This window comes from Triturus cristatus, chromosome 7 (genome assembly GCF_964204655.1).
Source record: "Triturus cristatus chromosome 7, aTriCri1.1, whole genome shotgun sequence".
Lineage (NCBI taxonomy): Eukaryota > Metazoa > Chordata > Amphibia > Caudata > Salamandridae > Triturus > Triturus cristatus.
The window spans coordinates 1,646,727,544-1,646,748,367 of record NC_140590.1 but is presented as its reverse complement, the minus strand read 5'-3'; positions in this window follow the sequence as shown (position 1 = coordinate 1,646,748,367).

Sequence of the window (20,824 nt, the reverse complement as noted above, 5' to 3'; positions counted from 1 at the left end):
AAAATGGCGTAGAGAGATGCAGCGTAGAGTGCAGTGGCATAATGTGGAGTCGTGCAGAGAGGAGTAGAGTGGCGTGGCTTTGAGTAGAGTGGCTTTGAGTAGAGCGGTGCAGAGTTGAGTGGTATAGAAAGTAGTGGTGTAGCGCACAGTGGGAAAAGTAGAATGGATCAGCATGGAATGCAGTGATGCAGAGCGCAATGGTGTAGATTGGCATACCGTGCAGTGGCATAGAGTGCCGTGTTGCAGAGTACAGTAGCACTGAGTTCAGTGTCAAAGAGTGCAGTCTTGCAAAGTAGAGTGTTGTAGAGTGCAGTGGCATAGAGTGCATGGTGTAGGGTGCAATGGAGTAGAGTAGCGAGGTGCAGTGTAGAGTGGTGCAGAGTAGAGTGGTGCAGAGATCAGTGGTGTACAGTACAGTGGTTTACAGTAGAGTGGCATAGAATACACTGGCTATGGGTAGACTTATGCAGAGTAAAATGGAGTAGAGTGGTGCAGTGTAGAGTGCAGAGGCATAATGTGGAGTCATGCAGAGAGGAGTAGAGTGGCATAGAGTAGATTGTTTCAGAGTAGAGTGAAGTGGCATATAGTGCAGGGAATCAGGGTAGAGTGGAGTGGTGCACGGTACAGTGCAGTAGCAGAGAGTAGTGGTGTAAAGCACAGTGACATAGGGCCCGATTCACAGAAGTATTCTGAGACAAAATCCTAAACTTACTACTTTTGGTATTCACAGAAGGCATTTAGTAGTAGTAAAGGTAGGATTTTGTCTTAAGTCTGTCTTAAATCTGTCTTAAGTCTGTCTTAAATCTGTCCTAAGTTTGTCTTAAGTCTGTCGCAAGTCTGTCTTAAGTCTGTCTTAAGTCTGTCTTAAATCAAACTTATGACAAAATCCTAACTTAGGACAAGGAGGGCTATATGCAGTGCTTAATTTGAGCCAGTGGTTTCCGTACTCGGCACTGGCATTTAATTGTCAACACCGGCAATTATGACCGTCTGGCACGTATTTTAGAGATGAGCACAGAAACAGTTGTTTATTAATGCAATATACATAAAGAAATGACTGATACCTGCTGTCCAAGTCATTCTTATAGATATGTGAGGCTGGAATAGTTTGAATTGTCACACTTTTAGGCGTACAATGATTGGAAGTTGTGTTGGTTCTGTCATTGACAGTGCTGGCAGGGTCAATGGGTGGTGCTAGCTACAGTGGCCTCCTGATGAGGACCCTTGAACTTTTTTTTGTTTAGTTTACAAATTAAGCACTGAAGGTCTTGCATTGAAAGAAAATTGTTCCCCATGTGTGACTGCCGACTGACTTGCTGCTCGACACATCATTCTCTGATTCCCAGCCCCAGCTGTTGACTGCACTGGGTCGGATTGGTAAGGCGGGTATTTGGGCATTGAGCGATAGGCCAGTGTCTGAGTTGCAGCTGTGCGTTGCTTTTTTGGGCAGGCTGCTGGCTGATTTGGGCTGTTTCTGTGCTGTTACAGATGCCGCCAGAAGCCCAGTGGGAGCCTGAGTGGCCTTTCCGGAGGCAGATGGGCGTCTATTACCTCCCTTTTACTAACCTGGCAGAGGTGTCATTCCCTGTCTCTTGCTGGGCCGGCCCATTAATGTATGCAGATTGAGCAGGGGCATGGGGCCTCAGCAGAAGTGGCCTTACTTATATTCAGGTGTGGTTCACCATTGTGAACTAATCCATGCACAAACAGTCCTGGCAACGTCTGCATTTTTTATCTCAGTGAAGTTAAGAAAACATGCCTGTTTTAGAGAACCCCCCTCCATCTTTTCATTATACTTAAGACACTGAAGCAGTGTTTCTTAAGACACCGAAGCAGTGTTTTGTGAAAAGGCGCAATCCGCAAATGTGGGCATCTTTTTTATAGTGCCAGGAGTTATTTTTTATCCCATTCCAAACCTGCTGCTGAACTAACATTCACAGCTGCTGTTTCTAGTGAAAGAGAACCAAACACAGAAGAAATAATTCACCACCTGCTGCATCCACAGGGAAAGTTAATTATTTATTCCATAAGTAATTAATGATCTCAATATGTTGTCATACTGAGGGCCGACCACATACGGTTCCTTTTCTCCTTAGTGTTCCTGCTCAAGAGGCTACAGCTCTGCTTTAAGGAGCTCCATGCAAGGGTGCGGCATCCTCAGTGCATCTCCCCCCCCCCCCTTCTCATCAGTAGGAGCTTGGCAGCCAGATTCAGGGACCCTGCTGCATGCAGGGCCATCCTAACAGCATTATAGGCCCCCGGAAAAAGCAGTGCACTGGGCCGTGCCTACACAACCACTCACAAGAATAAAAATGTTTAACGGAAAATTAGTGTTAAATTCTGGTCTAATGGGGCCCCTATGCTTGTGGGGCCCACGGACGACTTCTCAGTGGGCTAAGGCATTAAAACGGCACTGGCGGCATGCACTGGTTCAGTGATAGAGCGTGCGCTGGACAGGGGTGCGAGGCGCAGCGCTACACTCTACACGAATGGCCGTCAGGCTCCTCTCGTGCTGTTTTTCACTGCACTTGGTCAGGAGTTATCACTTCTTCCTTCAGCCTTCTCACAACAGGAGTAGGTAGACATTAACACAGGGGTAGGAGGTAGGGCCGCAGCAACAATTGGTAGGATTGGCAAGTGTGCAACTGGGCATACTAGCGCCCCACTTCACAAAACCGCCAGTCCTCCAGAGAGCTGTTACCCCCTAACGACACCAGTCACCGTGACAATGTTAGACCCAGACTGAATCCACCCCGTACATCACAACCACTCTTGGAAGAATCAACTCCTACAAGACAACAACCCCTTCCAGGCATCCTGTCTCCTGACATGTCCGCTCCCAGCCACCACCAGCTTCTTGGGGCCTCAGCTCCCTACAACTTCCTGCTCCCTGACATCCCCAACAACCCTCCTCTCCAACTGACTGACACCCCAACTCCCTGACATACCTGACACCCCAGCTCCCTGGCATCACTGCTCCCTGATACCCCTTCTCCCTGACGTCCCAGCTCCCTGACATCCCTGACATCCCAGCTCCCTGACATCCCTGCTTCCTGACTCCCTAGCTCATTGTCATCCCTGCTTCCTGGCACACAGCTCCTTGACATCCCTGCTCCCTGGCACCCCAGCTCCTTGGCATCCCTGCTTCCTAACACCCCAGCTCCCTGCCATCCCTGACACCCCAGCTCCCTGCCATCCCTGACACCCCACCTCCTTGACATCTACCACACCCCAGCCCCTTGTCAGCCCTGCTCCTTGACACCCTAGCTCCCTGACACCCCAGCTTCTCTGACAGCCCGACATCCCAGCTCCCTGACATCCCTGCTTCTTGACACCCCAGCTCTTTGGCATCCCTGCTCCCTGATACCCCTGCTCCCTGACATCCCAGCTCCCTGACATTCCTGACACCCCAGCTCCCTGGCATCACTGACAGCCCAGATCCTTGACATCCCTGCTTCACACCCCAGCTTCTTGGCATCCCTGCTTCCTGACACACAGCTCCTTGACATCCCTGCTCCCTGGCACCCCAGCTCCTTGACATCACTGATTCCTGACACCCCCAGCTCCCTGACCTCACTGACAAGCCACCTCCTTGACATATTTGACACCCCAGCTCCTTGACCTCTCCAACACCCAGACGTCTTAATCTCAGCAATACCTTCAGCCCCACGACTCCCTGACACTCCACTCCCTCTGCAGCCCTGCTCTATGACACCACCAACTCCCTGTCACCTCTCTCACAACACCAGCTTCCAGACACACCGGCACCCAGCCATCTTCACACTCTTACACCTCAAAATCCCCAAACCCCTTCCACTCAATTATATGTACCCCTCTCTGACACCTCATCAAATCATAAAGGTGACCTGATGCCGCCAGATTCCAGACACAGCAAGCTCCCTAACACTTCCAGCTGTCCTACAGCTCCGGCACCCTGACACCCCTAACTCCCTGACAGCCTCAGACCCCCAACACTTTCAGCTCCCTGACACCCCAGCTCCTTTCCACAAAAGCTCTTAACACTTCCAGCTTCCTGACATGACCATCTTTCTGATACCTCCAACACCCATAAACCACCTCTTCCTGACACCTCCAGCCTCCAGACACCTCTAGCTCCCTGACACTTCCTACTTCACTACATGTCAAGAACCCTGACACCCCCAACTCCCAGCCACCACCACTCCCTGCCACCTCAGCCTCCTGACGCCCACTTCCCCCACCAGGACCTTATCATGCCACGCTGCTTAGTCACAAAAAGATCCCTAACTCATCCATCCCCAACACCTGCACCCCTAAATCATCTGCAGACAATGACCCCAATATCCATTACTCACCTCTTTTAGCGACAGACCTCCAGCTCTATCACGCCTTGAACATCTGCACCCTTCCACTTCCAGCGTGCCACCCAGATCTATGGGTGCTCCAGTGCAATGATTCCACCTTCCTTCCTCCCAGCCACTGGGGCTCACCTTCCAGGAGGGGTGCTGCTGGAGGGAACACAAGGTTACTTGCATGAAACAAAATCCAAAAGGAAAAAGGCCACATTGGAGGGGGAGCTGAAGTTAACACTTTATTTTCCTGCTTGCAGCCAGCCGCCATGAATTCTGTCAGCAATGCCACATCTGTCTGTGCCTCCAGCATTAGCAGTATCTGGGTCCCTCACGAAAATCAGAGAATGGGTTCATATAGTTTCAGGACTTTTTCAGAGGTCTTAGGGCAGGCTGGGGATACTGGGCTTCGAGTGTGTCAATCAGAGCCTTTGCCATTGATGCTCTGGGGTCACAACCTTCCTACTGAGTCCAAAATTAAGCATCTAGCACTAAGCTTAGTCTTTGAAAAACAAATAGTGATTTACTTAAATCGCACACAATCTAATACTGAACATAATATGTAAGAAGCAGCAAATGAAGCTGGGTATTACAAATACCCTTTCAGAGATTTGTGCAGGAGACAGCTCGGATGCTTCAATTGGGCACTCTTGTAAGAGACTTCTTGTATCACAGTTTCCAATTAGTCATTGGAGCTCCCCTTGGCATGGACAAGAGATTCAGGAAGTCATTGAGGGCCAAGTTGTGGGTAGGTTGTCCTCTCCCCATTGATGTGGACTTTATTCACCCGCTTTTGGGCTCTTCTGGGTTACGCAGTACCTATTATCAGATGGATCATTGAGTAGAGCGTCCAGTGCCGGTGTTTTTCTGGTGTTTCCATGGGCTACACTGCTCTACGTGCCATCTGCAACATAGACCATGGAACAGAAAAGGCATTCAATTGCCCTGGCTCAGCTGACTGATGTGCAAGCAGCATCTATGGATCTGATGGAGTGTTACAAGTCAGCGGAGGCTTTGCCAACACTAGGAGGCTGAGGAGAAGATGTGGTATTTGCGACTTGCTTGATCTTGCTTCTTGGAATCTTCCTAAGGCCACACACACAACTGCCCACCCAAACAAACTAGATGCCCAATGTTGGCGAGCATGTAGAGCCTGATGCAGGCATCTCTGTCACTGTGAGTTTCCTCCAGCACTCCTGCTTGTGCTTTGTGGGAACTTCAAACTTTGATCCGGTTTCTCGAAACACTTCATATCTTCTTGGCATTGAAGCGTCTCACCGGATCTCTGCCGGATTTGAATTCCTCAATACTACTCTGTCCATGGGCTACTGGGTCTACTCATTCTTCTGAGTTACCTCAAAGACCCATGGGCTCATCCTGGCAAAGTGGTGCAGGTCCTTTCTGAGTGCTGTGGCAGACATCTGTAGCTCGGCCCCTCTCTTCGTCCTGTAATGAGAGACCCACGAGAAGGGGGCAAATGAAAGGGAGGTTGTCCAACTTAACTACATGTTAACCTGTGGGGGGTTGAGCAGCTCTTTCAGTGAACAATGGGCCAGGAGAAAACAGAGGGTACATTCATAATTTGAAATGGCTCCTCTGTCTCTGCTTAACTATATTGAAAAGTTTGACCACTGCTAAGGATCCCTTGAATTTCGTCGAGGAGCCGTGGAATTCATATTTGTTGTCTGGGCTCTCCAGCTTAGGTGCATCTGGATGTAGCAAATTCTAAATGGGTTCCATTGTGGTGATGGCTACATGTATCATAGAAGCTTCATACACTTCCTCTAGAAATGTGGATTAGTGTATATACGGAACATCAGGCATAGGACCAGATTGCAACAGACTGCCGACCAGTTTACAAAGGTGCGAAGGCCAATTGGTAACCCTCTTTTGCAGGAACAGGTCAAAAGACCTGCCTTGACACTATAATAAGTATGGAATGGAATACCAGCATTTGTAAAGCGCACAGCTACCTCCAGAGAGGTGTCCCGGCGCTGGGGGCCGTCAAGAAGATTAAGCGAGCTATTGCCTAAAGTCACATGGTGCTGGGCTGACCTGCCGCAGGCGATCAAACCGTGAACCCCATGGTGCGGAGTCAGACACCCTGGCCGCTGTGCTACACCTCTTCCACAGTATCACTGCCACCACTTCAGTCCTCTACACTCAACGGGGGTTAGCCCGCTAGTATAAATTTGGGGAAGGGATGCACGCTATTTAAGCCATGCAGGGGAACATTCTCCGTAATTAGAGAGTGTGTATTTTTGTGAGCCTTGACATGCTCCTGTCCAGTGGGATGAGGGAAAAAATGGGTATATCTGATTGTAGGGTTGAAATGCATTTGAATGTGCAGCAGAGGCTGTGAAGCACAGATGGTATTTAGACAGAATATCGGAAACACAAATATCGTGGGACAAAGTATCACGTGAAGAAGATAGAGCACAAAAATATTGTGAAGGTAAGTTTCCATAGATATGTAAAGTTTTACTATATATACCTTCACACATATGTACCTTGACAATATATATTTATAAATATATAATAATATATCTTCTAGGTACATAGATGTGGGGTTAAGAATAGTAAATATATATACCTGTTTGTACTTACCTTCTCGATATTTTGGTCTTTGATATTTTTGACACAATATTCTGTCCACACAACATGTTTGTTTCTGATATTCTGCCGGCGATCTACACAGACAGATGCTTCAACGAACGGAACTCCAGATGCTTGCCCGGAAAGTACAGAGGAGTTCTAGGAACGGTTGACTTAACAGCACTAAACATTTAGAAAGGGACCAAAGGAGGTGAAAGGCGAGGAAAACTCATTGTTATATGAATAGCAAAACCTTAGCCGGAGATTTCCCCAGCAGGGAACTCTTGTGCAGGCTGAGTGAGTACACGAGCTCCCTTGAACCCAACATAGAATAATGTAACATAACATGACACAGTTGGAAATAACAGAATTTGATAGCAAAGGTTTTGTCTGCATTGAAAAAAATATTTCCATTGATTTGTGCAAGGAAGCCCGTCATGCCGTTCCAGGTTTTCTGATATTGCCATTTGGATGTGTGTCATGTTGAGTGTTATAAATACCCCCTAAAACAGCTGTTCCTTACCTGTTGTCTGTAGAGGTCTATGGGGGGTCCGCGGATACACATAATCAATAACCATTACTTTGTGTCAATAATCGTAAACATTTTCAGTTAGATAAAGATAGTACCCCCATGAGGATAATAGTTTTTTTAAGCAACACTAATACATGTTTGAAGTCTATTATATATCCTTCCCGATGTATTCGATATATGTATTAATAAAATCAATAAAGACATGTCCTAAGCATTAAAAAAAATGATTAGTCAGAAGCTGGTTACTAGTTCAGGAAGGATTTCAACCTTATAGTCATTAATTGGTCTGGTGCATTTATGCATGAGGTTTGCACATCATTTTATTTCATCCACGATTTATGTTTTATTTTAGCTGCTCTGGCACTGTTTGAATCTTGGTTTTAAGAGATCGATGTTTGAATAATACTGTCATAATTTATTGTAACATTTTGTGCTTTTAGGGCTCAGACCATTTGTGCAAATAAAGCTTTTATGATAATGTTGATGAGTTTAGGAAGGAATATGTGTGAATACACACACTCACTGTTGAAATTCAGAGATGCTTTGAACTGAACTCACAATCAGATTTTGACTAAAAACACTTTTGTGCAGTTTATGATTTTCTAGAAAATCACCAGCACCTGTACACTTAGAGAGCCAACGCACTGACCGCCCAGTGATCAATGCATGCCTACACAAGCACACTGCCCAAAAGACCCTTCCAGACAGCAAATTCTTCTATCCACCTCTTTATATGCACAGGCACTTGCAAATGTAAAACACCATACACATGCTATATTGGTAGGGGTCATGCTTGCACTTTTGTGCGGAGCTGAATTACATCGACAGGCAGAGTACAATTTCCGAGTAATCAGCATGTACTCTGCTGAGCACCTGGCTTTCTAGCTTTTATGCAATCAATGCCATTGTCAGTTTTTGACCCAGTATGGTTTTCAGCTTTGTCCATACCAAGCTTGAATGCTGCCTTGTGTCTATCTCAAGCCAATGTCAATCCCGTTACTTCCACCACTTCTGCAGTTCTGCACTGAGCTCTCATTTCGCATGATTACCTATTGTAACCAGTTACTTCTTCTGTTCCTCCACTTCTGCAGAGAGCTCTCAGTTTGCATGATTACCTATTGTAACAAGTTACTTCTTCTGTTCCTCCACTTCTGCAGAGAGCTCTCAGTTTGCATGATTACCTATTGTAACCAGTTACTTCTTCTGTTCCTCCACTTCTGCAGAGAGCTCTCATTTTGTATGAGTACCTATTGTAACCAGTTACTTCTTCTGTTCCACCACTTCTGCAGAGAGCTCTCATTTTTTATGATTACCTATTGTAACCAGTTACTTCTTCTGTTCCATCACTTCTGCAGAGAGCTCTCATTTTGTATGAGTACCTATTGTAACCAGTTACTTCTTCTGTTCCACCACTTCTGCAGAGAGCTCTCATTTTGTATGAGTACCTATTGTAACCAGTTACTTCTTCTGTTCCACCACTTCTGCAGAGAGCTCTCATTTCGCATGATTACCTATTGTAACCAGTTACTTCTTCTGTTCCATCACTTCTGCAGAGAGCTCTCATTTTGTATGATTACCTATTGTAACCAGTTACTTTTTCTGTTCCTCCACTTCTGCAGAGAGCTCTCAGTTTGCATGATTACCTATTGTAACCAGTTACTTCTTCTGTTCCACCACTTCTGCAGAGAGCTCTCATTTTGTATGAGTACCTATTGTAACCAGTTACTTCTTCTGTTCCACCACTTCTGCAGAGAGCTCTCATTTTTTATGATTACCTATTGTAACCAGTTACTTCTTCTGTTCCACCACTTCTGCAGAGAGCTCTCATTTTGTATGATTACCTATTGTAACCAGTTACTTCTTCTGTTCCACCACTTCTGCAGAGAGCTCTCATTTTGTATGAGTACCTATTGTAACCAGTTACTTCTCCTGTTCCACCACTTCTGCAGAGAGCTCTCATTTCGCATGATTACCTATTGTAACCAGTTACTTCTTCTGTTCCACCACTTCTGCAGAGAGCTCTCATTTTGTATGATTACCTATTGTAATCAGTTACTTCTTCTGTTCCACCACTTCTGCAGAGAGCTCTCATTTAGCATGATTACCTATTGTAACCAGTTACTTTTTCTGTTCCACCAGTTCTGCAGAGAGCTCTCATTTCGCATGATTACCTATTGTAACCAGTTACTTCTTCTGTTCCACCACTTCTGCAGAGAGCTCTCATTTTGTATGATTACCTATTGTAATCAGTTACTTCTTCTGTTCCACCACTTCTGCAGAGAGCTCTCATTTAGCATGATTACCTATTGTAACCAGTTACTTCTTCTGTTCCACCACTTCTGCAGAGAGCTCTCATTTTGTATGATTACCTATTGTAACCAGTTACTTTTTCTGTTCCACCAGTTCTGCAGAGAGCTCTCATTTTGCATGATTACCTATTGTAACCAGTTACTACTTCTGTTCCATCAGTTCTGCGAAGAGCTCTCATTTCGCATGATTACCTATTGTAACCAGTTACTTCTTCTGTTCCATCACTTCTGCAGAGAGCTCTCATTTTGTATGATTACCTATTGTAACCAGTTACTTCTTCTGTTCCACCAGTTCTGCAGAGAGCTCTCATTTTGCATGATTACCTATTGTAACCAATTACTTTTTCTGTTCCACCAGTTCTGCAGAGAGCTCTCATTTTGCACGATTACCTATTGTAACCAGTTACTTATTCTGTTCCTCCACTTCTGCAGAGAGCTCTCGTTTTGCATGATTACCTATTGTAACCAGTTCTGAAAAGAGCTCTCATTTCGCATGATTATCTGTTTTTACCAGTTACTTCTTCTGTTCCACCACTTCTGCTGAGAGCTCTCGTTTTGCATGGTTACCAGTTGTAATCAGTTAATTCTTCTGTTCCAACAGTTCTGCAGAGAGCCCTCGTTTTGCATGATTACCTGTTGTAACCAGTTAATTCTTCTGTTCCACCACTTCTGCAGAGAGCTCTCATTTCACTTGATTTCAGATTATAACAAGCATTTGCAATGCAATAGGTCTCGCATTACTGAAAGTTTGAGCTATTGGCGTTGCAAATTATAATGCAACACTAATAGCGCAAACTTTCAGTGATGCAAAAGCTATTGCATTGCAAATGCTGGTCTATAAAGGAAACCTAGCAACTCACTCATCTTGCGAGGAAAAGGCAAGTGCTAACTTCCTGTGCATGCCTAATTCTCTGAACACAACTCGCTCATCGGCACGACTGTACTTGCTTGGCTGTCCCACCCCAACTGGAAAACCTGAATGGAGAGGCATTTGCTGCCACAAGCACCCCACTGCGGTCGCTATAGCAAGTCCCCACTTTGTAAGTGACTGTATTGAAGCTTTTTATTTTTGTCACAAATTTACACATAGTCGGGTCTTACCTTACTAACCTCGTACATTACTTTAATTTTACCTTTGTCCCATGGGTGGTTTCTCCATTAGGGCTGTGGGGCTGTGCCTCTCGAAAACTTCCTACACATTTACATAAAAAAATATAAAATAGATTGATTTATTTCGAGATACGATTGTATCACTAAATAAATTGATTTATTTAAGTCTGGGTTGTCTGTTTCAGGCTGCCTGCTTCGCCTCGCGCTGAAGCAGGAGATGGGAGACAGGCAGTAAATCACCTTTCTTAATGTGATGCACGACGCAGGGCTTTCTGTTTTAAAGCCCTTCATTGCCATTGGGGTCTCTGGTTGTATGCACACTGTAGGCCAGTGATGCAATAAGTGTCACCATTTCAGGCACAGGAGACTTCATCCCTGCATGAATTCAGACGCCTGTCAATTAGAGGCATAGATCCAACCCTTTCGTCATACGTGAGAGTGGATGCAAGCATGTCTGATCCGGTGCCTTGTTCTCACAAATGGTTAGAGTTTGCTAGCTAATGCTGTGTTCTGTACATTGTGCAGAGACCCCTCATCATGCTAAACTCCTCCACTGTGACACCCCAGGCACTCTCTGCACATTGCTCCCCCTTTAGAAGTGGAACTGCGGCATTTGCTCTCTTCTGAAATGGATCCAAATAAGGAGCAGGGTTCGCACTTATTCCCTCGCGAAATGGATCCAAATATCCGAGTCAGGCCCAAAAAGAGGGATATGTGCTTACTGTGTAACATGTGCTTACAGTGGCCAGTTCTCGCATGTATGGCATTAAAACTGGTCCTGTGTACATGTGCCTAAGTTAACACTGATGCTAAAAACATGGATTCACTTATAAACATGTTAAAACCATTGAAGGAATGCCTTTCAGAGCTTTAGTTCCTCTCTTATTTTACATGCTTTACTTAATCTCGCATTACCCACGAGTTAGCTTTTTAGGTCTCGCCTAGCGACACAGTGCATGTGCTGCTCGCCTTGATGAGATCTATTGTTCTGGGTTTTGCTACCGAAGGGGGACAGGAGATGTGCACTTGCCCAGACAGCTGATGTGCACGCTCACCGCGTCTCTTCTCTGGCGAACTCAGCTTGCGCCCGGACAGCAGATGTGCACTTTCCCAGACAACCGATGTGCACGCTCACGGCGTCTCGTGCGCTCCCACCGCGCTTTCACTTTTGCGCGCTCAAACAATGCCCCTGCTGCACTCGTGACACAGAGTGCTGCCTGTGTAACCAAGGACGCGAGGACTTCAAGGGTGCAGAGGCACAACGAGGCTGCAGAGGGTGGCTCTGGTTGCCAGCTCTTCTCCAAGCCATCCCTGCAGGGCAAGAGCTGCTCCCATGAAGCTTAATGCTGCTCACAGGGTGAGAGCCGCTCGTACAATTTTTATAATGACTGACACCCCACACACTCACGGGACGCCAGCTTTGTCAATGGAGTAGCAGCACCATCCCTGTTGCTGCTCGGGGGGCTGCTTGCCGCCAACCTCAGCGCGGCTCCCACTTGATGGGCGTCGCTCTATAACTTTTAAATATGCTCCCTTCCAGCTGCAATGATGCCGCGCTTCATGGTTCCTGAAGCGGGCTCTGTTGCGGGCGCTTCTTTCGTGTGCCACCATTGTTCACTCTCCCTCTCCCATGCATGGCTTCCAGTATGCGCTCTGCTCACCCACAAAGTGGGCTTTTGCCCAATTCTGGGCCGTGAAACATTATGGCTGTAACACGCTATTCCCGCTGGCTGGCCCTGCGGTAATTAACTGTGCCAGTCCTGCCTCCTGCTGACTGTAGACGTACCGTGACACTTACCGAGTAAGTCCATAAACATGCCCGATATCCCCGACCTTCTGACCTGCAAGCAGTCCTGCTTTCTTTTTAAAACCACCAGAAGACAGAAAGGCTCCCCCACCGGGACCAAGCGTTAGGAATCCATGAAATCAGCTGTGACCTGGGGTTATTTACAGCTAGATTGTTTGTTGGTTTGTGTTGTCCTGCACGCGTCTGTTCTCGGCTGTTGGGCTTAACACACGGTTAATTAACAGAGGCCATGTGAAGTGTTAATAATAGGGAGGAAGCCTTTTAATTACAAAGATTTTCTCTTAAAAAACTAATAAATCTAAAATATATCGCGATTTTAGGCTCTTGTGAAAGAGGATTACTCCAGTTTCAAAATAGTGGCCCCCATCACTGCGCAAGAAGAAATTGTGCTGCCCTTCCCAGACCGCAGGCGCACTTTCGGATAATTCAAACACGCCAGGAAACTCACAAAGTGCTGGGGTGCGCATGCGAGGGGAGGGGTTCAGCACCACTGGGCACTGTATTTGAAAACAACCTGGAAGCAGATCGACAGAGGTAGGAGCTGAGGTACGGCGCAGAGGCTGCCAATCCTTCAGGTGAAATGGCAATAGCTCAGCAACCCAGCTTTAATACCCCCATTTAGTTATTGCGATTTGTCCATTCTAAGCCGCTGCTCAATACATTCTGGCACTTGACATGTTTTGAGTAATCAAAAATTGTCCCCTCTCTAAATTCTAGCCTTCGCCACACTTTACAAATCACACGCTTTCATACTCTACCGGCAGACACTCTACAGTTCACATCAACATCCGCTCTTGTATGCAGGGCTTTCAGTGGAACCAAAAAAACTGGGGATGGGGGGGTCTCTAAAAGAGCTGTGGCAAACTTGCCTACGGGACGTGGCCTGCACAATCAGGGGAAGGGCCTAATTTGAACTCTACGCTGTAAACAAAAAAACTTGTGCTTGTTTATATGGCCTCTAATATTGCTCCATGTGGGATAGCTGAGGCTTAAAACATAGGGTACACTGACTTGGGTTCACTAATAACATTGTCATCATAGCACGGTAAGAATGTTTTGTCAGCGCACTATAAAAACCCTCTTTTAATAATTGTCTCTCGAAACAGTGACATAATGTGATGCCCTAAAGTAAAACGCAACCCCGTGTTTAGGAAACACACTTTTTTTTTTAATTTTGAAGAAACTTTATCGAATCAAAACATGTTTGCACCACAATTTACATTCAAAGCCTGACCGCATCTGGCAATGACTACACATCGTCTCTGTAGGACACAAATCTATGCAGGTATTTGTGGATTTGTTTTTGCTAATATCAGATTAACATGCATTTGCAATGCAATAGGTCTCGCATTTACAAGAGTTTGAGCTATTGGTATTATAAATGACAATGCCTTTTATTTATGTGTTTTGAAAACCTGAAAGCAGTGCTTAAACACCACTTTGTACTTATAGTTGTTGCTTATGAGAAGCAAGGCTGCCAGTAACTGCGCCTCTTTTACTGCCAGCTTTGCTTCTCGTAAGCTAAGACTATAAGTACAAAGTGCGTGTGTACGCACCGCTAGCACGGATTCAAAACACACAAATAAAAGGCATTCTTATTTACAACGCCAATAGTTCAAACTCTCGCAAATGTGAGACCTATTGCATTGCAAATGCTTGTTTATAATGTTGTTGTTTATCTGTATTTTTTCTGTGCATACTTTGAAGCTTGAGCTATGCCAGGTGTCTATGAGGGGCTTTGACTGAGTGCTCAGGTGCTAAGGCTAAAGCCAAACAAAGTGCCTGTCAGTGGGTTGGCCTCTCTGCAGAGCATACAGAACAATGTTTATGTATTTCATTTGCAACTAAAATTCTGTGGATATGTGTGTGAAGGGAGTTCACTGATGTCAAAACATTTGCAAGGCAAAAGTAAGAGCAATTAAAGTGTTTAAATTTGAGGGAGTGCACTACATGTTGGGGCAGGTGAAGTGACAGAGATGCGAGGACGGGCATTCGGGGAAGAGTGAAAAGAGGATGCTGAAGAGGAAAGAGAGGGGGTTGAAGATGTGCAGATGGACAAGATATGCAGAGAAAAAGAGGATACATATCTAACATAAAGGCAAATACTCCTTCCACAAGCCTCAATGCTATTTAATTCACAGACTCACTATTTCAGAATTTAAACATTTCCAATGTTAATTATTTATAAGAAATCATTGTTGTTACTTACTTATTTTAAACAGCTAACGCCCAGTAACAAAACCAATCATACTGACAGGTTTTAGGTGTATGTCAGTTGCTGTGCCATTTTATCTGGATACAATTACATGTCAGAGAGAAACCAAAATACCAGTCTGATGGCACACTATGGGAATCACAGAAATATATTTGCCATGTTCCTATATATAGAGAGCACCCACTTTGTTCATCTCACTTAAAGACCTGTCTACACATATTTCTATGTGACTGGTTACAGCTAGCATCTGTGGGTGCTTCTCGAAGTCTGGTTAGAGCATATGTTTCCAAAGTTAATGCTGCATGCAGTGCAAGGCACTGGGCAAGCATATATTTTAAAGGGCTAAAGTTGTCATGCAGAACAATCTACACATTACAGTAACTGTTGAACAAATTAATGCAAGAAGATATGGGGCAGTTTTTAATGTGTTTAATATTTCAAGACTATACGTTCCACTGCTTAATAAGCCTTGCTTTACCGCTAAATTAATTTGCTTCAAAATGCACTGCCTGGGGGTGATTCTTAATTACAAACGTCTGTCTCTAACCTATGTTAAGCATTAGTGCAGAAGTACTTCAGCTGAGAAGCCAGAGAGAAACAAGAGGCAATTTAGAATTAATAGCTTCTTTATCTGTTAGACAAACAACTTTAGTTTTGCCTTTTTGTAGCACTTTAGAAACAAGTATTACTATTACCAAATGTAGAAGTACAAAATGTATCGACCATGGAAGAGTGAATTGCAGAGAGCACCCTGCAAGGTTTCAAAATTCGAAGCGTTTATAAGGGAAACATGTCCACTTAATCTGTGTTACAAAATAGTTCTGTATTGACTCAATGCACGTTGGTTCTTGATTAGACTCTTTTAGTGCTTAGATATGTATATATTTAGGGAGAAAAAGGTTTGTATATTTTGGAAAATACTGGCTTTTTGGTTGATACAGTGGTTCGATGCTCTGCAATGTTTCAGGAGCACTGTACAAGAACAACTAACCAAGGGAGGGTACAGCTTTTGCATTTTATTACATTACACCAGTTCCCCCCTTCAGAAAAGGCAGCACCATGCAGCAAGCACCGGCTTCGAAGCACACATGGGCGATGCCTCCGATACCCCGCACCTCTATCAGGCTTCACTAAGAAGACACAAAAACTGGCAAGCACTCAAGTTATCGCTGCTCCAGGGAGAAACTAGCTTACTAACCAATTACTTTTAGGAGCTCATGAAAACATATTTCACAAATGACATTGCAAATTATGATAGGTGACAGCAGAATGCAGCCTGAGCCAGTTATTAGCATTGTTTTCAACCTGGTAATTAAGGTCGCAAGTTCTGGTGAATGCACAGAAAAAGAAGCAGCGGCGGGTGCCAAAGACAGGACGGGGAAACAAAAAATGCAAGCGACCTGTGAGGGGAGGGCAGAAACAAAAAGTAGTGCACTAACACAAAACATATGGGCACTAGTGAAAGGATCGAAGTAGCAGGGGCAATGGCCAGGGCAGTAACAAAGTGGGACATATGCACACAGTTCACCAATCAAAGCAATGGAATTTCTAAAGGCAGAGCCAGCAACCAATAAAAAGTGGTGGGCGTGTGTGGGTGTGTCCAAACCTCACTAAGGGATTTCACCATGCCTTGCAGAGCAGCGCATGCGTGCTGGCTCTAGGCTTGACCTAAAAATGACTACGGTCTTCTACTCATGGTTAGTTAAAAAAACATAGGTTTCAGGGGCGTTATAGTTATCTGGACATTTCCCTCGTACAAAACCCTAGAAATTCCCCTGTTATAGTTAGTTCAGCTAACAATAACTCGCGCCCCCGCAATGCACTGCTGATGACGTCACATATTACATCACTCATGACATGGTCAGTGACATCACTGATGACATCATCCAGTGAGTATGTGTTTCTGTACAGTTTTAATATGTTTAATATATATAGGGAAAGGTCTGTTGAAGAATGAGTGGGTGTACAAGTGTGTGAACGGATGATTTTCTAGGTGCGTAACTGACTCTATAAGTGAGTCATTAAATGTATCTTACTGTAGACTAGTGACTAAACTGTGTGAATGTCTGTATGTGTCTGTGTGTAGGTGTATACGTGGCTGCATGGTTTTGTGAATAGCTATATGAGTGTCTATATGGGTTATTGATTGGTTGTCTGAGTATCTGTATGAGTGCCTGAGTGTTTGTGTGGGTAGGGTGTGTATGACTCTATGCATAGATGTGTGAGTGGGTGATTCTATGGGTGCATGGTTTTAATAGTGCATCTGTGATGGACTGTATGGTTGGGTGAGTGTATGTATGGGTGTGTTAGGGATTGAATGTATATCTCAGTGGTACATGTGTGACTAACTACATATGTGAAAGGCAGTATATATGTGTGTAAGAGTATATAAGTGGGTATATGTGAGAGTGTGTGATTGTGAGAGTGGCTGTATGGATGAGTGTGTATCAATGATTGTATAAGAGCGTAAGAATGTGGTACTATTTTTATGAGTAAGTGAACTTGAGTGTGTTTAACTGTATAGGTGAATAAATTGGACTGTGTTTAATTAGTTGCATGACTGACTAGGTGTGTCAGTACCTCAATGGATGATTGGCGGTGTGTGAGTGTCTATATAGGTGTATAAATGCATATGATAGTCTTGTACGGAGTGACTGTAAGTATGAGTGACTGTACAGGTGAGTGAGTGGAGGTGTACGTAGACCTAAGAGTTAATGAGTGGGTATGTAGTTATTGGTATTGGAGTATCTATGGTTTTCAAAATGGCCGTCTGAAATTTTGAGTCGGTGTATCAAAGGTTATATTAGGGTGTGAGAAGATGCACTAATTTATCACATGGATGATATCATCAGTGATGTAATCAGTAAGGTCATTTGAGATGTCATCAGTGATGTCATCAGTGATGTCACTGACCATGTCATCAGTGATGTAATATGTGACGTCATCAGCAGTGCATTGCGGGGGCGCGAGTTATAGTTAGCTGAACTAACTATAACAGGGGAATTTCTAGGGTTTTGTACGAAGGAAATGTCCAGATAACTATAACGCCCCTGAAACCTATGGTTTTTTCAGTGAATATATATATACATATATATTTTGGGTGGACCAGATCGGCTATCACTCCAATCAACTGTGTGTCCAACAGCTTGGCTAGGATCTTCACCTCGGTGGCTAATTGGCCACCACATATAAACCTGACCCTGAAGACGACTCATTTACCCAGCGGAGCCGTTTGGGGAGGTTGTACGAGGCAGGGCACTGTCCCAGGAGTTGTAAGTACGGCATAGCCGACAGGAACCACATGCTGACAAGAATATTTCCATGAAATACCTCTCTGGTAACTACCTCCCAGGTAAAACACATTTCCTCTCTTAGATAGCCTATCAAGCACTCACTCCACCCGTCCTGAGGCTCATGGTGAAAAATCCTATAAAATTCCAAGTAGGTTTTTCGGCTTGTCCAACACCATCATAGCGCTATAATATGTGCCTAGTAATGACATGGGCTCATCTATAGAGGTCCATTTTTAATAGAGTGTGTGCTTTATGTTTTGTGTATGTGTTGTTTTGTTATCGTCCTTTTCTTTCACACAGGACACTTCATTGCACTAAAACTAATGGTAATGATATCTTGTATCACTATTTCTTACAGGTCACTAATGCTCACAATGGATACAGCATATAGCTTGTAAAATACGTTCTCCTTTTTCCATAATGTTTTTTACAGGTCGAAATGACTACAGACCGACTGAGGCTTTATAACTACATGCAGTTAATTCCCCTGCTTATATAATCTTTCTTACACCATACATTTGTGATTATCTAACACATCACTGTGAGTATAGGAAGGGATCCTTAAGGTCCTGAAGAAGAAGCTTGGGGAGCTTCGAAACATGTCGGCAGATATGGGAGGTATAGTTCATCGAGGCATACATACCTCCTTCCCCACCTTTTATTGATACCAGCTCAAAGGTATATTACATTTTTTAGACCGTCGAGCCAGGTATCTTTTAATTCAACCCCCCCCACTCCCTCTCGACCCTTCCTCTCACACCCCTACATGACACATAGTTGTCTCACAATAACAGTGCTCCAGCGCAAACGTAGGTCGCAGCACGCCCCGTCCTGTAGAGGCGCGGGAAGACCCCTATGATGAAGCATGACACCAAGGTGTGTGAGGGGTATTTAAACAACTAATGTGTATCTTCCACCATTGTGGGGCTACATACCTTATTTGGGAGGACCTGACGTATATATACACCTGTGGGTGGATCACTATGTTTACAAACTTAAGCCCGGGAGGATATATCCACCTCCACCACTCATGCTGAGTGGTACCTCTCTACTCTCCATTTTGTTCCTTTCTCCTCATACATGGCCTTGAGATAGGGGGCTATTTTATCAGGGTTTAGTTTATAGAGTTTGATTGGGAGACCATTGGGGCCCATAGCTTTCCCGGATTGCAAGTCCCTAGTAGCCCGTGCTATTTCGTCATTCGTGAGCTCATTGTCGAGAAAATCCCGATCCACCTCCAACAAGACAGGGAGCCGAACGTCTCTTAGCAAGACTCTCGACTCCTCTATTGAATAGACCGTTTGCGATTGGCATAGCTGAGTACAGTATTTAGTGTATTCACCTGCAACTAGTTGCACATCAGTGATTCTCTCCCCAACTTCGGTTGTGATTTCCATTACCAGGCAGCTAGCCTGTGCACGCCAATCTAGCCATGTGAGCAATTTCCTTTCTCTATCTCCTAGCTTATATATCATACCAAGTTTATCCCTCTGCAAATCTTTAGCCCTGTTCGTCACTACACTCTTGTATTCCCCCTTCTTAAGAGTGAGGTTATGTAGTACATCCAGGTTACGGATCATCAACCATTCCCCCCTAGCACCAATATCTCTCTTTCCAACTGCAATAACGCAGCATTTCTCTCCCTTTTTGCCCCAGCTATTTGAGAGAGTGCCTGGCCACGCACCACAGTTTTAAATGCTTCCCAAAGTGTGAGGGCGGAGCCCACCGAAGCCTCATTCTCCTGGAAATAATGCTCAAATGATAAGTAATAGCATGTCGTATGTTGGGGTTGCGTAAGTGCCACGGGTGTATAAGCGCCGTCCTACCCACCTGAACGCCGCCCCTACCCAACTGTACCCATATTGGAGAGTGATCGGATATGCCCCTTGCCATGTGTCTAATTTCCATAAACTGCCCCACCTGGTCTGCCGGCATGAGGATGTAGTCAATACGGGAAAGGCTATTGTGTGCTCTGGAGTGGAACGTGAACATCATATATTTATTTATATTTTGTACTATTTAATTTATTCTAATTTAACCTTATTTCCTAAGGTTTCTTTTTTTAAGGCTTTACCTACATAATTTTCTGTGGGAGGGTGTTGCAATATCAGTGGTTGGACATATGTGGGCTGGACTGGTTACTGTTTCTTTTTTAGTAGTAGTAACCTACACTCCCAAATTTGACTCCACTCACCCTTTCAGGGAGTGGAGACGTGTAAGTATACACTTTTCACTTTTGAGTAACTTTATACTTGGATCTTGTGAATAACTAAATGTAGTAAAGTCACTCAAAAGTGTAAGAGTAAATTACACGTATAAATTGCTCTCAAGTGTAAATTACGTTTGAGAATAGCCCCGCATGTCTGCTCAGTCCTTGGGGGTCGTGTCCCATCTTTTACATTACTCTCTTGCACGTCATTCCATCCACTTATAAAGGGTCCTTTTTCCTAAATTCCTCCTGGAGCGAAATATCTGCACAGTCACAGGAGGCCGAATCTCCTATCTAGCTCTCTAAATATATATATTTTTTTGTGTGTCCTCATTCTGCCAACTCTCTTGCTGGTGTTACTCTCGTCGCTCAAATACAAGGAGGGAATGATGAGCATGTCCACGCAAGGTTACTGTTGTTTCCACT